Below are 18,927 nucleotides of genomic sequence, written 5' to 3' on the forward strand. Positions count from 1 at the left end.
AACAAATTCTTCCTCCCAGACACATATTCAACACTATGGTTGTGTTCCATAAGTCTATATTGCCATTTCGCAATCCTGGGAGTAGTTTTCTCCCCCCCTTTTGTGGTAATGAGTTGGACAAAAGGTTTATGATCTACGTGTACGATAAACCTAGAACCCCACAAATAAAGCTTGAAATGTGTGGTGCCCCACCAGCAGGCCAGAGCTTCCCGTTCAATAACGCATAAAGTAAGTTCAGCTCCTCGCAAGCTTCTTGAAGCAAACACTATTACTTCATCTTTGCCCCCTCTGTGCTGCATGAGTACGGCACCTAATCCCATTTGAATAGCATCAGTCATAATTATAGTTTGATCCTTGGTGTCAAAAGCTTTGAGGAGAATGGCGTGTGCCACTTCCTTTTTGATCTGCTCAAAATAGTTGGCACATTCACTATCCCATTTGAACCTGATGTTCCTTTTGAGAAGACATCTCATGTGAAAAGTTTTGGCAGCGCAATCCAAGACAAATCTGGCATAAAATTCAGCGAGACCCATAAAGGACCTTCATTGGTCCTTATCACATAGAATGCAAAAATCCTCTATCGCTTTTACTAAGCTGGCTTTGGGTTCCACCCCCTCAGAGGACAATTTGTAGCCTAAGTACTCTATTGTGGGCAGACACAACCTTCACTTGTCGATGGTAAGAGTCACATCCATTTATTTTTAACAAGGATAAAACCTGGTGGAGCCTGTCATCGTGCTGGTCCTGGTCAGCACCATACACTAGCCATCACTCCGTGCATCCCTTTGAACACGCTCTCCAAAATCCTCTGGAATCATGTGGAAGCAGAAGCAAGTCTAAAGCAGGGATGTGGAATTCCTATAGCCCGACGCCCATGACATATTGTTTGGGGTCAAGGGCAACAAACTTCCATGTGTATTTTGTCCTTGGGACAAGTAGGCCCAACCCACTACAGTACAAACCCTTTGGCTGGCAGTTTACAGTACCACATTATGGATCAAGGAAAGGCAATGTCTGCAGTTAAAGTAATATGTGTGTCCATGTAGTTAATTAATGCTGCTGTTTAAACTTGTATTTATGGTTCATTAATGCAAAGACTTTATTGTTAGGGTTAGCACTCTAAGTAAATGTTGTAAGCTCAGACTGCACTACTGAGAGTGATGCCAGTACAAAAATGTGTACAAACGTTTTCAAAGTTTTGCAATACGAGGCTATGTATAATTCTCCCAGAATGCTCTCTGATTATATGTGGATATTTACAGAAGCTTGAAAGCAAGAATGATGATTCTTTGCTTTCAAAACAAAATGTTCACAAAAATGCAAGTAGAAAAGAAAAGTCGCTGAATTACTGTAAAATTTTAGGTACTATTTCATAGCAGCAATATTTAGTAAATGTGCTGATGTATGCTAGTATTTCCCAAAAATATTAATAATGGAAAATCAGTGTAATCAGTTTCAATAAGAGTATGGAAAACTTAAAAATAAACAAGCATTGGCAAAGCCAGTAGATCTGAAATTGGTGGTCAGCCTTTTGCTTTGTCAATGCGTAACTTGTTTTGGCATGGTTTTTGTAAACACCTTATTGGTGTGAGAGCTGTCGGGCCATCACCATTTTAACAAACATTGGCAAAAGCAAAAATTGTTTTTTGGTCTCAAAAGCACACATTGCCACAGTAGTTCCTTGCACTGAACAAAACTACTTTGTGTGCTGATATGCTCCTTTTGTACAGGAGAATGCTGTCCCTCACAGTGAAACCAGCCTACAGACACATCGAGAGAGAGAGAGACAGGGGAATTTTAATAAGCACCAAAGATTATCGTTAACGCCAGACCTAATTAGGGGCCCAATTAATAAAGAAAGTCTCAATTATGCACCCATGGTATATGTCCTTGCATTAAGTGCAGATATGCAGCTATCGTGAATTCACAAGAATTTACAGAAGTAAGCCAAGAAATAGTACTCCTAGAAATTATTTATGAATTGCATTTTTGCATGAGCAAATATGATGTGTGGATTTTCTCATGCAATAATTTGAGTGTTTGCAAGTTCACTATCCCTCCAACCACTTTTTTCCCCCAACCCTGTAAAAGGTTTTACGTCTGCCATTGTCAGGAGTAAATTTCCAACCTTTCCCAGTATGGGAAAAGATTGAAGAAGAGTTGGTGAAATCCCTTGAAACATGCAAGTTAGTAGGTTTGCACAGATTTAAAAGGGAATTCCAACCCTAGAACTATTGCTTACCACTACCTTCAGCCCCAGTATGTAGATCTGCGGAAAAGTGGCAAACTAATGGAATTCCTAGTATTAAAACCCTACTATGGTATGAGCCCTGGCATAATCAGAGAAGCTATATCAGAGCTCTTATATAATGAGATTGCTGCCATAATTTGTAGCCACATTACATGGCACACAATGGACTAGTGGATTTTGAAAAACCAAAGGGGATGATGGACGGAGTGTTGAACATTGCAAGCACTCACCCCCAGTCAACTGATCTGGGTTTAATCCATCATCATTCTTTAGCTCACTCTGCCACCCCAGTTCAGACATGGCCATATGCAAATCAGTCTGACCCTGTGCCTCATGGGAACAGTCCAGCCCGAACTGCCAAGCCATGTCTTCCCTGGAACGGAAACAAGCATCCTGGGACCGGTTTCTGGCTAATCAGCCATCATCAGCCAGGCTAGCTTGAATCCAGTGGCAAAGTGAGCAAAGGACCCACGACTGGGCATACACTGCCAACCTAGGGCGAACAAAGCAAAACAAAACCAAAGGGGATGATGGACGGAGTGTTGAACATTGCAAGCACTCACCCCCAGTCAACTGATCTGGGTTTAATCCATCATCATTCTTTAGCTCACTACATCACCCCAGTTCAGACATGGCCATATGCAAATCAGTCTGACCCTGTGCCTCATGGGAACAGTCCAGCCCGAACTGCCATGCCATGTCTTCCCTGGACCGGAAACAAGCATCCTATGACCGGTTTCTGGCTAATCAGCCGTCATCAGCCAGGCTAGCTTGAATCCAGTGGCAAAGTGAGCAAGGGACCCACGTCTGGGCATACCCTGCCAACTTAGGGCGAACAAAGCAAAACCAAAGAAGATGATGGACGGAGTGTTGAACATTGCAAGCACCCACCCCCAGTCAACTGATCTGGGTTTAATCCATCATCATTCTTTAGCTCGCTCCGCCACCCCAGTTCAGACATGGCCATATGCAAATCAGTCTGACCCTGTGCCTCATGGGAACAGTCCAGCCTGAACTGCTAAGCCATGTCTTCCCAGGACCGGAAACAAGCATCCTGGGACCGGTTTCTGGCTAATCAGCCGTCATCAGACAGGCTAGCTTGAATCCAGTGGCAAAGTGAGCAAAGGACCCACGACTGGGCATACACTGCCAACCTAGGGCGAACAAAAGCAAAACAAAACCAAAGGGGATGATGGACGGAGTGTTGAACATTGCAAGCACTCACCCCCAGTCAACTGATCTGGGTTTAATCTATCATCATTCTTTAGCTCACTCCACCACCCCAGTTCAGACATGGCCATATGCAAATCAGTCTGACCCTGTGCCTCATGGGAACAGTCCAGCCCGAACTGCCAAGCCATGTCTTCCCTGGACCAGAAACAAGCATCCTGGGACCGGTTTCTGGCTAATCAGCCGTCATCAGCCAGGCTAGCTTGAATCCAGTGGCAAAGTGAGCAAGGGACCAACGTCTGGGCATACTCTGCCAACTTAGGGCGAACAAAGCAAAACCAAAGGGAATGATGGACGGAGTGTTGAACATTGCAAGCACTCACCCCCAGTCAACTGATCTGGGTTTAATCCATCACCATTCTTTAGCTCACTCTGCCACCCCAGTTCAGACATGGCCATATGCAAATCAGTCTGACGCTGTGCCTCATGGGAACTGTCCAGCCCGAACTGCCAAGCCATGTCTTCCCTGGACCGGAAACAAGCATCCTGGGACCAGTTTCTGGCTAATCAGCCGTCATCAGCCAGGCTAACTTGAATCCAGTGGCAAAGTGAGCAAGGGACCCACGACTGGGCATACCCTGCCAACCTAGGGCGAACAAAGCAAAACCAAAGGGGATGATGGACGGAGTGTTGAACATTGCAAGCACTCACCCCCAGTCAACTGATCTGGGTTTAATCCATCATCATTCATTAGCTCACTCCGCCACCCCAGTTCAGACATGGCCATATGCAAATCAGTCTGACCCTGTGCCTCATGGGAACAGTCCAGCCCAAACTGCCAAGCCATGTCTTCCCTGGACCGGAAACAAGCATCCTGGGACCGGTTTCTGGCTAATCAGCCGTCATCATCCAGGCTAGCTTGAATCCAGTGGCAAAGTGAGCAAGGAAACCACGTCTGGCCATACCCTGCCAACTTAGGGCGAACAAAGCAAAACCAAAGGGGATGATGGACGGAGTGTTGAACATTGCAAGCACTCACCCCCAGTCAACTGATCTGGGTTTCAATCCATCATCATTCTTTAGCTCACTCCGCCACCCCAGTTCAGACATTGCCATATGCAAATCAGTCTAACCCTGTGCCTCATGGGAACAGTCCAGCCCGAACTGCCAAGCCATGTCTTCCCTGGACCGGAAACAAGTATCCTGGGACTGGTTTCTGGCTAATCAGCCGTCATCAGCCAGGCTAGCTTGAATCCAGTGGCAAAGTGAGCAAGGGGCCCACGTCTAGGCATACCCTGCCAACTTAGGGCAAACAAAGCAAAACCAAAGGGGATGATGGACGGAGTGTTGAACATTGCAAGCATGGATTTTGTTACAGGACAAGTAGATTTATGAAGCAACCTATCCTGTGGATAAGTAGATATTTTATTAAATTTCGCATCCCTGGTCTAAAGGGCCTGTGCTTGAATTGAAAGAGTAATGAATGCTATGAGAGGCCTGGAATCGGGGTGTAGATCAATTTGGTGATATGCTGATGTCATATCCAATAGGCTAAACCATTTACCCCCTTTGAGCGTGGAAGTTATCGGTGTAATATTGGGTAAGGGATCTTGATCTACCTATATGTGCTCCCTGAGATCGCTCAATTCCACACACATACGTAAGAAACCATTCGCCTTTTTGGCCAGAACCACAGCAGACACCCAGTGAGGGGACTCGATTGGTTCTATCACACGACTGGCCCACAACTTGTCCAATTCTTGCTTTAGTTCTGACTGCAAGGCTAAAGGTACCCTCTGGAGCTTATGTACCACCACCTGGGTTCACCCAACCAATCTAATTTTAAATTTAAAACCTTTAAACAAACCCAGTTATTTTTTTTAAACTTCAGGATACATGAACTCCCATGTCTCCTCCTCGACTGTTTGTACCTGGATATAGTCCTTCTTTAGTATGACTTGTTGGGGATTGTTAGGATCCAGTTTATGGTTCATAAATTTCCCTGATCCTTCCACCCCAAAAGACATGCATCATCCATTGCCACAAATATGACTCCTCGAGACTTACTGCTTCTGAATTCGAAGTCCGCATCAAATTCACCAACAACGTCAGTGATTTACCCACCATAGCCCACAGGGCTTATAGAAGTCCCTCTTAGATCCAGACCTCGGAATAGCTCCTTCTAAACTTTCTCATTATAAGGGTGAATGGGGACCCCAAGTCCGCTAAAACCCTGACATGCACACCATTAATGTTCACTGAACACAATGGTCTTCTTGATCCTTGCAAAATAACACCACAAATGTCCACCACAAATCTCCCCATCATGGACTTCACCTTCTTCGTCCGTGCTGGTGAAGATCTGATCCTCCTCACTGGACGACGACTCCCCTTCAGTGGACAGTTCTACGTTGTGCACTTTTCTCAATGAACTTTTGCCAGATGATCTGCACACCTTTGCAAAATGTCCCTTTTTTGAGCATTTAGCTGATATCTTGTCCATGGCTGGACACACTCTGGCATTTCCTAGATGATTTGTGCTGCCACATCTATAACACTCTAACCCTTTTCTAGCTGAACTCCTTTCGTTCCCATCAGCCTTTTCCTGAACCATCTTTTCTTTCATTTCCTTGTACTTCCTTTGAACACTAGGACATTTTGAGACTGCACCTACGCATCAGTTAGTGTCATCTGTTCCATATATGAGGTAGTACCTTCTATTCTCGTTGCTATCTCTAAGGCTTTTTGCAATGTCAAGTCAGGTTTAGATAGTTGGGCCTTTTATACCTTCCTATTACTTGTCTTCTCAACTAATTGATCCTTTATCATTTCTTCTTCAAATGTTTTATATTCACATGAGGCTGCTAAAATGCGTAATGTGAACTCTCCAGGTAATTGTACCCTTTTGAAGAAGTGGTGTCCCTGCAAAGTTACGTTTTTGCACACTTTGAACCATGTATTCAGGGAATTGATGGCTGTAGTATACTCATCTTCTACCCCATCACCTTCACCGGCGACCATGAAAACGACCTCCTCTGGGATGTGTTTCAAAATGTTGCAGCCCTCTGAGCCCAAGCAATGTCTAAGGATGGCATATTTTTTCTTGTGTGTGACAGACTCTCACTCGAAAACATCTAGATATGCTTTGATTCCTTTCCTTCACCTCTCCCTATCTGACTCAGGAGATGCTGGATTAGGAATAAATGCACCAGTGTCGCTATCGCTTATTACATGATGCCCTAGTCCGAGGAATGGTAAGGTAAGGAAAAACACTATATGCCCCAAATTTGTGTGTTACGCTAAGTGCTTATGATGTACACGGTTGCACAGGTGCACAAAATATTGTGACTGTCATGAGATATATAATTGAGTTGGTGTGCGTGTCTCTGCAAATAGAAACACACTGTAAAGTGGTGTGCAAATCACCGAAAACGTGTGACCAGCACCATAAAACTGTTATGTTATCTTGCACCTGCACCAATGCTTGTTGGTTCTAAGGCTGGTAGGCCAAGGTGGGCGTGTCACCTCAAATAGACACACACTAGAAAGTGGTGTGCGAATCACCGAAACGTAAACATGACCAGACAACTGTGTAGCAGATTCCTACAATTCCAGATTCTTGCAAACGCCAGTGTTTGTTTGGTTTGAAAGGGCTGGTGTGTGAATCACCAAAACAAATGTACGCATACAAAGCAGTCTGCCAATCACTCTGAATCAGCACTGATACAAAACTAAGAAGGCCGCCTCGCGTAGGAGGAGTCACGATGTTGAGGCATGCACTGAAGGCAGGAGATGCGCAGGAAGTCAGGCTGTTTTCCATGCGCTGAAAAATCTATTTCGTACAGTACCTTGGAATGGGGTAATGTACGCCCCACACCGTGCTCAAGAAACAAGAAGACTTCTCTCTTCAGCTGACTTCTCCCTTCAGCAGGCGGCAGGACACTGCAGGATTTAAACTTGGCTCCTTTCAGCCCAGAATCGGCAACCGAAGACGCGTGGAACGTCATGCTGACTGGCAACTAACTCCTCGCCAGTGTAAAGATGCGAACACATGAATAGGTGGTAAGATGTATTCAAGTCAGCTTGAGCCAAAACCACCTTCTGCTCACGAAGGAACACACCACCTGTCCCCGCTCCCTTCCATTCCAGAAATCCCCCCACCACAACCTATTGTGCATTCTTCTGGTGCGCGTGAATAATGACACCAGAAGAATGTAAAGAATGCAAACCAATAGGGCCCATACTCAGCATCTCGCCCTGGTTTGTGCATTGCGAAGAACTCGCACAGCAAGGCCGCTTTCTGGCCCAGACCTTGGGCATCCTGATTCTCAGAGCATCCTTAGAGAGCAATTTCTCAAAAATCGTGAAATAATTCCTTACCCTTCTGTAGTATCCAGCTGGATACATTCTAGTGTTCCACCGAAGATGTAACCCACACTATTCACCCACCCACCACAGGCGTCACCAGTCAGGTGACCCTGTCAATAAAAGGGGCTGGGCGCACGTGCCCTGGGCCAGTTCCAGTACCTAACCACCCTGTCTCCACGTCTATTATTGCTAGCATGTGGGCCTATGGCCCACAATACTACAATGGCGACGAGGGGGTCTTATCCCAAGTGTGAGGTAGCCGCCACCTCACAGTTCCTCAAGGAGGGAGTATGGCCCGAGGCACCCTTCACTCGCCGGCAACGCTGTCCTGACCAGCCCTGAGGTGGGAGAGAAGAGACTGGTCGCATCCCACAGTCCAGTGCTCCCATTGCTGCCCGCATGCTGAATCGCGGCAGGACCAGGCGGACAGCGTGCTTAGGAGGGGTCCACAGCAACGAGCGGATGAGACCTCGAACAACCCTCAGGTACAGCAGGGCCAAGGACTGCTCATATGTACTGAAGTTGCCCGCGGCTCAATGTTCACTCGCGCTACTCAGAAATGCGTGAAGCTATGGCAGTGCAGTGCAGTACTGGCTGGCAAGCGCAGGTAATTCGTACCAGCTCTGAATGTCCAGACGGCCACTGCCAAATTAAGTTTCCTGCCCGACTGCAGCACCCAGCGGGTAGTACCCGTGCAACCTGGCCTCTCAGCGCAGCCCGGCACCCCTCCCTGAAATGCAGTTGAAAGAGGACGTGCAGCGACACAGTAAAAACTAAATAAATTTATAAACGGCAGGAAGTAAGGCTGCACCGGCCCCGATAAAGCCCATGCTACAAACCGGTAGATTCTGCTGCCCAAGTTAGGCCTGGGAGGGCCCACTGCAAGCAAGGAGTGCCCGAAGCGGTGAGAAACCCTGTGGCCCTGTCACGCACCTGCCCTCAAGTGCACCACGAGATGCGGTAGAACTGAACATGCCCGAAGAGTTACAGCGCCCATCTGCCAAGGTCCACGGGCAAGCGCGAAGCGGTGCTGGCGGATCAAAACTATGAGCCACGCCTGTCAAGTCTTTGCCTACCCTGCTGAAGTAGATTCCTGGAGGCCCGGTTGGGCGAGAAGACATGCGGCATCTGGACAGCCACCAGGAAAGAGTGTCCAGCACCACCAGTCTCCACAGCGCGAGGCCCGCAGAGGTGAAAAGCTGCTGGGGCCCGTGCTGGGAATAGCGCTGCACCGCCACCTAGAGGCCATCTGTCACCTCTGCAACAGAGGAATAAAGAGTGCCAGCCATGGCTCAAGTGAAAATTAACAGAAACACGGATCAAGAGTGAAATCTCCACACTATGGGCATAGGTCAGCAAAAAGTTTTCACTCACCGGTGTGCCCGCGAAAGCTCCCCTCTTTACCCCCGCACCTCTACGAAGTGTTCCTCACCATACCGCACCTCCAGCGCCTACGAGGCCCGCTGAATTCAGGAACAGCTGCAGTGGCCTCCTTCCAATCGCTTGCAGCGCCACCTAACTCCTGAGTTCCCACACCAAAACAGCACAGGGCCCAGTACCTTCCTCTTCAGTGCCAGCCAAGCCCGCAGTTCCAGGAAAGAAGATCGCCGGAGCGTGTGAGTTTAAACACTGCACTGCCACCCAGTGGCCATTCCCCTGCGCTGCACCCAGCAGGAGTGATTGAATATACAAAGACTGTCACAGTTCCTACATGGTTCTAAAGGACACAGATACCTAGACTGTTCTAAAAGAGACATTTTAAATTAGTATACATATGCTGCCTCCTGCACAGAGTTGGCGGATGGGAAAATCAGTCAGCTCGTAACACTCTGAGCCGGCGGTTTCCCCAAAAGATAGATTGCAAGCAGCAGTTTGAACACCGTGAGGTCAAAGATGAAACAGAGACTGACCCAGCGAGAGCAGCAAGGCAGCACATGACCCCCTAGTGTTGGATCACCACACTGCACCCTGCATTGGTAGAGAATGTAAGGAAAATAGCCCGACCTGGCTTGCATCAATGAAGAAACGGTAATCACGAAAGGGCCAGGAGCACCCCACATCTTACCCTGAGCAGCAACGTGAAATAATTCATAAGAGAAGAATCTCTGAACCTGCACAGACTCTTACCCAGCACCTCTCATGTAGCGCTCACAAGTTGCTCACAGCCTCAAGAAAAGTACGGTTGACTCCTCAAATAGCCTACAGCACCACCGAGAGGACAGGGGCTGCCAGGACATTAAAAAAAAAGGGAGCAAAGGCAGCGCTGCCAGCTGCACGCTGACAACTATGTCCGCTACAAAAGCCCCGCAGCTACATTGAGCCTGAGGAAGACACAAAGGGAGCGACTTAAACAAGCCCACACAGAAAATGCGCACCCTCAATGACTGTCTGATGCCACAGCAAAGCGAAGATACGGCGCCACACATTCCTGGTGGTGAACAGACCCTACAGCAAGAAAACAAGCACGCCAAGTGCCAGCAAAAAGCACTTTGAAGAAGGACTAAGAGCGCGAAGTCCAAGGTGCGCGACGCAGGAACACAGAAGCTTGTCAGCCCGGGCAGACGCCCAGGAGGGAGAGAGACCTCTCCACAGAGAAGTAATGCTGCACGCAACACGGAGAGCATCTACATCTCCACTGCACCAGCAAAGCCCCTCAGCGGACCAAAGACAGCAGAGTGTCCTCTTCCACACTGCCTCTGGACTAAGTCGCCAGAGGCCCACATCAGGCAGGAGGAGAGTTGCACACTCCACGTGGCAAGCCGCCACCGCAACATATGCACCAACAACAGGCGACACAAGGGCAGATGCCACGTCGCACCACAAGTGAGGAGCACGCCACTCGAAGTGACCAACTTGAACAAGCATGCCTGGATGGAGGCAGGATCAAGTGCCACGATGGCACAGCCTTGAGGCGCAAGTACGACGCCCTCGAGTGAAGAGAAGAGGAGCACCGCGACATCCTGGACAAGAGGATGGTGCAGCGAAAGGTCCCCAAGAGGCAGAAGCAAGTCCTACTGATAGGACAGGCCTGTGACAGATCTGCAGAAAACTGAAGACTGTCACAAGAACTGGACGCGACCAGAGAGATATCCATGTGACCCAAACATGAGACATGTGGCAGGATGCCACATCCAAGTGAGGATCTGGTCAGAAGGAGGAAAAGAGAGTGGCAGAACGCCACTCCGCAAAGGAAGAAAGAACAGTGGCACAACGCCACAGGGCAGACAACCACCTCAGGCGCACAAGATGGAACAGAGAAGAGCGACAGGACCAAGGACTCGCACCAGCACTGAGGAAGGTGTTCATCCACACAAGCCAGCCACCGGGGTGCAGAGACGTCACTGGAGACAGCTCCGCGGGAGGACCTACCGTAAGCTGCTAGTAAGCGCGATCTGCGTCCTGGCCCCACACTTCGCAGTTCGACCGACCTCTCACCTGTCACCGGCTGCTTGGTGTCGATAGCACCACACCTCGCAGTGCACCTGCCTGAAGTCAACGGAGCGGTGCCACGAAGTCCATCAAGTCCTTCTCACGCTCTAAGGTCACCCCGACAGAAGATCACCGCCTGTCTGCCCACTGAAGAAAACTAACATCCTTTTACCACCTTCCAGGTGCATCATCATCAAGGAGCATCGCACCACCCAAGTGAATCCACACACGCCCCAAACAACCGGAGCGCAAGGAGGCGAATCACCCAGGAACAGTCTGTGCACCCCAGTCAACCTACAGCCTGCCGAAGTCGAGCACACCCGGCCATTGGAAGATCCGCCCTTGGGGACTACACAAGACTTGGCCGTGCCCTGTTGGGAGTTCCGCAGCGACCCCTACACATGGCCTACGCAAAGGCCCGTACAGCCCACGTGGTCACGTGGCAGTCCAGGGGACAAGGGCCTCATCGGAGTTCCCGCACGAAGCGAGTCCGAGTAGGAGAGATGTGTCGGCCGCGGCTCCACGTCCGGCGCAGGAAACACGAAGGTCACGGCTGAAGACTGGTCACCCACAAGATCGCCAGAGGAAGGCGCATAACCTGACTCCAGACGGCGAGGATGCCTAGACAAAGACACCACCATCGGAGGCTACATGAGCGACTTGGCTGTGAGTCTGTTGGCAGTTCCTCAGCGACGCCTTCGCGCAGCTCACACGAAGCCCCGCACGATCCCATGGCAGCCAGCAGGAAAGCTCTCCAAGAGGCTTCAGTGAGAGAGGAGTCCGGGCGAGAGAAGCAAGTCGGACGTCGCTCATCAGTCAGGGGTAAAGAAGGCCATCGAGCACGCCACCTCCAAAGGAAGGCCTCACTCACAGAGATCGTCTCCAACAGCTGCAAGTTCTGTCATCCACAAGGCATGTGCACCCGAGAGACCCTCCAGAGTGGATTCCACCTCCGCTCCAGATGCACCAGCATTGAAACTCTATACATAAACTTCAACACCGCGAGACCAGGCCGGTCTAAAGAACATTGTCGAGGCAGATGAAGGCATCCTGACCGTGCGGTCCGAAGCTCCAGCGCTGCCTGGCTGATGGCCTGAAGAGACTCATTTGGTGCTATTGTTGTTTATTTGTTCTGTTCAAGGTTGGACTGTTATTTGTTTTTTTATTAAAGTTTGGGAGGGATGTAGTATCCAGCTGGATACGTTCTAGTGTTCCACTGAAGATGTAACCCACACTATTCACCCACCCACCACAGGCGTCACCAGTCAGGTGACCCTGTCAATAAAAGGGGCCGGGCGCACGTGCCCCGGGCCAGTTCCAGTACCTAACCACCCTGTCTCCGCGTCTATTATTGTTAGCATGTGGGCCTAGGGCCCACAACACTACACCTTCCTCTTCACAAATCCTTAAAAGGATAAGGAGAGAGTTTACATATATTTTTGTGAAATCAGTCTTGCAGGTTCATACTCATGGCTTTCCAGTAGTTTCTCATAGATAGTGGTGAGCCACTCACAGAAAGCTCGAGCCAGAAGCAGCGCTCTGGCACAGCTCAAGGTCTTTTTGGAACCTTAAGCTTAAAACAAGCTCCGATTTCGCAGGAGGTCATATGGCTTAATGGCTACAGCTACTGACCATGCAACATGAGGAGCTAGGTTTGAATCCTGGCCTCAGCTCAGCATTGTGTGAATCCAGACAAATCTCCCAGTGCCAAAAAAAAGGTGTAATGTATTGTGTCTGTTGTGAAGCGCTCTGTAAAACTACCAAAAAGTAGATTGTCCAAGAATTATGGGCAAAGCATTAATCTTTGATATCGGAAAGACGTACTAATCTAGTGGCTGAATTGAATCTGGGATCAATCAAGCTTTCTTGCTTGACCAAATTGTGTGATCTTGAGCAAAATTGTAATTTCACCGAGCCTTCTTTTTGTTCATTATCACATTTGAGAGCACCTTCAAATATGTGAGTTCAGGATGTGCACTGAACAAAAACGTCTCTTGTGTTTGATTTAGTAGCCGATAAGGTTGCTTTGTCTATAACAGGGGTCTCCAATGTTTTCTGTAATGAGAATTACTTCTGAACAGTGAAAATCGTTGTGAGCTACTGAAGGCCGAGTAACTCGCACATTTTTACCAGACCCTCATTGCCCAGCTTCACTGACTTAAAACCTAATGTCCATGGAGCCCAATACTATGATTTGAACATAAGACTGTGACTAGGGGTACTGTGATGGGGCTGCCATGTGTGTCACTGAGTGCATGGTCTGTAAGTGCGTATGGACATGTGTGAATAAATGGAATGTATTTGTATGGTCATACCTTTCTCCATATGTGCCACTGTTACATGTACAACACAAACAAACTACAATATATTGTTTTTTAAACGGGAGAAATTTAAATCCAAGAAAAATGTTCTGCTAAAATATTCTTAATAAGGAACATTTTTCTGCCCTTTAAATGTCTCCCATTTAACAAAAATGGCTATTTGTCCGTTATAAATATGGCTGTGTGTAAATGCTAAACTTTGACATGGGAGAAAATTAAATCGAAGAGTTAACTTTGTTTATATGCATTACAGAAAACTCATCATTTAAATTTTCTCTCATGTCAAAGTGTCTTTACAAACAGCAGGCATTTTACTACTAGTGTCCTGTAGATATGGTGCCGTGTTTATAACAGGAAAACACAGTCATTTGTTTGAATGTGAGGAAATTAAGTGACATCTTATCTTCCCTTTGAATTTCTCCCATATAAAAGAAAATGACTGTATTTTTTAGTTATAAATATGGTATTGTGTCTACCAGCCACTAGGAGCAAGGTGCCTGCTGTTTGTAAATTCAACACTTTGAGAAGGGAAAAAATTAAAATGAAGAGTTAACTTAATCAATAAGTTAACTCATCTCTATTTAATATTCTCTCTTTTAAAAGCATTCAGAAACATCGCTTTGTTCTCATGCTCCAATATTGATCTGAGAACGACTTTTATTTAATAGTTAAATATCTCAGTGCTTCAGTTCTGAACCTCTATGACCCAGTTGGGTCATGAATCTGACTGTAGCACTGTTCATTATCAGGCTCTGCTATCAGTAGCCTAATAATAATTTAAAATAAACATGGCCTTTCCTTAACTTTAAAAGGAAAGCACAACACTTATTTATTGCAGTTCTTAGTTAAATATTAAATCAAGACTTGGCGCTACCCTCAAGAGTTCTGCGAGTTACTGGTAGCTCGCTATCGACTGGTTGGAGACACCTGGTCTATAATAAGACTTTTGGCCACATGTAGGGTACACATTACGACTGACTTAGTTCACTAATAGCATTGTCATCAGGGCTGGAGAAGAAGTTTTTCTCAGGGCATGTCTGAAAGCTCACTTTTAATAAATACTTCTCAATGCGTGATATAATTAGATACACTGCGGTGAAACGCTTTGGCTTGTTAAAGAAATAAAAAATTTTACATTTTGAAGACACCTTATCATATTCTAACGTGATTTTTGTTGAATAATTTATTTGCCACTATTCCCAAGGGTCGGCTCGTTTTCCAGCCTGTAGAGCCAGAGGCGACCCATGGCCCAGCTCTGCCTGTTACTTGGTTGGCTCGCCCACCCCTAGCTCAGTTTGTTACAACTCTTAAAGGTGATCATCTCCCTGTCGCACGCCGCGTTTGGGACAGGTGACAGGGTACTTGTCAGAATTTTCGTCCATTTTCTTAGTGGTGTGTTATAGCCTCGGAAGGGCTTTATTAGATTTTGCCAGTTTCTTTAGTTTAGGCACAAATATCACTCTGAGGTGTAAAGTCAAATCCAACACATTGCCCCATTTTCAGTAAAGTTCACTTCTCCTGTTCTACACTATCCATTTTCATCTTATATAATTCTGATACTATTGCAAATATATTCAGTTGCTAGACTGAACTTGTTCAGATTTCATCACTTGATCATCTACTGGCAGCAGCCTTTTCCTCCAGTAAATGGTTCAAATTGTGTGTGTATATATAAGCATGCTCAATCCATTAATTTGTGTCTGAACAAGGTGTCCTATACATTTTTGTTTTTTATACAAAGCCAAATCCTGCAGTGGAATGGTGAGAACCCATACCAACACCAGATAAGACCATTCTGCACACTCATTGCTATTTGCAGCTTGCTAATCAGATTAAGCGCTTTCTCTAAAGCCTGAGGATAACAGAAATTCTGAAACTTGATAAACCCTAGAGAAAAACGCACTACCACAGGCAGAAAGAAACACCAGGGCCCTCTTCAAGGCCATCAAACACTGCTTTAACCTACTCTTCATCCACTCATGTCCAGTGCTCAATACAAAAACAGACAATGCAAAAGCCACTAGGCTGGCATTGGCCATTGGCTTTACCAATATTTTATGTTTTTGTAAATCTTTATTATAAGTACATGAAAAAATGGCTGCTGGTGCGTGCCGACATGTTTGTATGCACAGAAAACTGTCTTTGAATGTTTTCTAATAAAGGTTTACAAAAAATTCAAAGGTGGTTTTCCTTCTGTGTGTAGACACATTCAAGGGTGACCATCTTGGAATGGGTTGAAAACCACTGTCACAAACATGGCAACTGGAAGCAGTGCTTGTAATGGGTCTGGGAAGCTACCGGACTTTCTTAAAGTAAAAAAGAAAAAGTATTAAAACATTTTTAAAGATAATTGTTTTGTTTTAAAAAAACACACTTTGGACCATATATTTTGCATTAAAAGGGACTACTTTATCTGTGGGTCACAAATTTGTCATTGAGCAGTCGCTCACAGAGAAAGGTACCAGTCGCTGATGTGGGCTGACACAGTGCCACATGCTGTATGCTGGGGCGGTTGGAAGTAAAATGTCAATGACACTAAAGCAGACCAATGGATAAAAAGGGCTTGCCAAAATCCCCTATGAGTAAGTATAAAGAATATACATTTATTTTCAGTAAAATCTAAGGGCTTGGTTTAGAAATCAGCGAACGGGTTATGCCATCACCATAGTGACAGATATACCATCCGGCGAAATATAAATCCCATTACATCCTATGGGATATATATTTCAGCGGACGGGATATCCGTCTCCATTGTGACGGAGTAATCTGTCAGCCGAGTTCTAAATCAGGCCCTAAATATTTTGACTAACACCAGATCCGTTCACAGATATCACTTATTTATAAACACATAACACCCTTAACGACCTCATATTGTTCAGAAATACACTAATATGTCTACTATAGTCTTGAGGGGTTAGAGGTTGGGTAGAGGGTAATAACATTGCCTTCCCTTGATGGATCAGAGAAAGAAAAAGAAATGTCTGAATGAGAAAACCTCTAGAGTGGAGCCTCACAACTGAAACTGGTGCACATTTGGATCGAAATTAGTAGGCTGTGCTTGGGCCTTTACATGTGCATTGCTATACTTCCCTGGCAAATGGGCCTTCAGCGAGCCGAGATGTAAGAAGCAATTCATTGGCCCCAATTTTAATTATTTTGGTGATAGGTTACCAAAATGTGTTAGGTATGCATATCTCCATTTTAATGTATCTGCCCCAAAAAAATCGAAATCGTTTTATAATGGCGAGTAGTTAAAGTTATTCACTTGCACCATGTATTTGTCAGAGTTGGCCTTTGGGACCATGGAATTTAAAGGATGTGGTCATGCAGAGCTGCACTGAACATTTACGGGTACCTCTGCATTTGAGAAGGTTGCAAAGAGCCTGTCACATTAAACCTGGCATGGGAAGATGTATTGGTCATTTGAGGTCCTATCCACTCTTGAACAGGCTATACTAGCCCTCTGAGGTTCCATGGTGAGGCTGCATTGGACATCTGAAGCTATACATGAGCTTGGGAAGCCTTACTAGGCAGGTGATGTGTGTCTACGTGTTGGAAAGCTGAACTGGGATTTTGTAGCTAAACTGAAAGGGCGTACTCTGCCTTTGAGGCCCAGTACCTATGCATGGCTGGGTTGTGCTGGGAGTTTGAGACAATCCATGTGCATATGAAGTCTGCCCTGACCATTTAGGGCCCCATCAAACATGCACAGGGACATGCTGCACATATGCAATTAAACCTACTGATGGATAAGCTGCACTGGTATTTCTGGGCTAAGGCCCTCTAAATGAGTGGCTCGGGGGAAGGTTATAAATTGTGCTTATAACAAATTTCCCCTAATAATGGGGAATTATATTCAGATTCTGGTTATTACTAATCTGCACATTCCGGTAATTATCAGCCATTTTTTCCCAGCAAATTGCAGGAGGTTTGACCTGCCAAAATGTAATATGGGGATATAGAATTTATCGCACGCAGTAATGCCCGGGTGACATAAACCCTACGTAACTTATAATTCCAGCCACTGTGCAATGAGGACTTAAAGCTGCATATGGACAGACTGTGTTAAGCATCTGAGGCTAAAGGTAGGTGGTAGGAGTCTGAGGCTACACCTGTGCATGTAGGTGTTGCACTTTGCATTTCTGGCCCAATTGTGCATAGGCAGACAGCACTGGCCAGGTTATGCTGAAACTGTACATGAGGAGACTGTATTCGAAAATTGAAGCTAAACCTGAGCCTAGGGAGTGTGTCATAAGAATTGTAGGCTATACCTTAGAACAGTGAGGATACAATGGGAATATGTACTGGAGCGAATGAGGCTATAGTTGCATTCTTGGGTCTGCACCTGTCACGTGCTGCTACACCTGAACTTATAAAGGTATACCTCCGCATACCTTGTTTTGGTTGGGTGTGGCAAGTAATTTTAACTGATATTTTGGCATTTGAAGCTTGGTGTGTTATAGGTGTGTCTGTTTACTATGACTATCTAAGGCCATTGGTGGTTGTGCTTGTGTATGTGATGACTGGGACTTGGCATATGATTTTTGTGTTTTGCCATTTCAGGTTAAAGTGTGCATACAATGGCAGTATCTAGGTATGTGATTGTTCATCTCTAGCATTTCAAGTCTACACTCCTAATGCATAATGACAACATCCTACCAAAAATTTGGGCCTTTGACCAAAATAGAGTTTTATGTACTTTAGCAACGTAAGGTCACACATTCTAAAGGATTTTGCAGCCGCATACTTTCCGTTTCGCAATTCACTGGGTTTACAACCGCAAAATCCCAAATGTAAACACAATTTTACGAGTTGGTAAAGTTTTTCCGACTTATAGAATTGGTTTTGCAACCCATACCTAATCATAATTTGGAAAGGGCATTCCTTCGAAATTGTGATTTTGTAATCTTGTGTATCAATAGATTGCTACTGCAAATCTGGTTGCAAACCATTGACTGGTTACCAACTCCTCAAGGAAGCTGATAACCAATTTGCAAAGGATAAGAGGTACTCTTGGGACCCCTTCCACTTTGGGAATCGGGTTGGCATCCACAGGTGGAGTAGATAGTGACACAGAGTCACTACCTGCCCCTTCTGAGTTTACATTTTAAAAGAAGCACCAATTCCTTTAAGGAACTCAGGCTTCTTTAAAAAATTAAAAAATAAAGAAGTTTCCTGATTGTGAATGCTAACAGGAATGGGGGCCTGCTGTCCCTTGGAGACCACCACCCCTGTGCTTGCAGCTAATCATAGGGCATTGCAAATTGCAACCTGCCTAACAAATATTAATTTGGCAGGTTGTTCTGAGACCCCTTGCAAAGGGTGATTTTGCAACCTGACCCGATAGTAGATAAGTCAGTTTGCAAAATCCAGTTCAACTTGCCAAAA

General features: G+C 46.1%; 1 protein-coding gene across 1 annotated transcript in view; it reads left to right on the top strand.

The window, feature by feature from the left end:
* TTC22 (tetratricopeptide repeat domain 22) overlaps positions 1-18,927 on the top strand; it is a 222,604-nt gene that overhangs the window by 169,848 nt on the left and 33,829 nt on the right. The window lies entirely within an intron of this gene.

The sequence above is a fragment of the Triturus cristatus genome, chromosome 4_2 (assembly GCF_964204655.1).
Source record: "Triturus cristatus chromosome 4_2, aTriCri1.1, whole genome shotgun sequence".
NCBI classification, from domain to species: domain Eukaryota; kingdom Metazoa; phylum Chordata; class Amphibia; order Caudata; family Salamandridae; genus Triturus; species Triturus cristatus.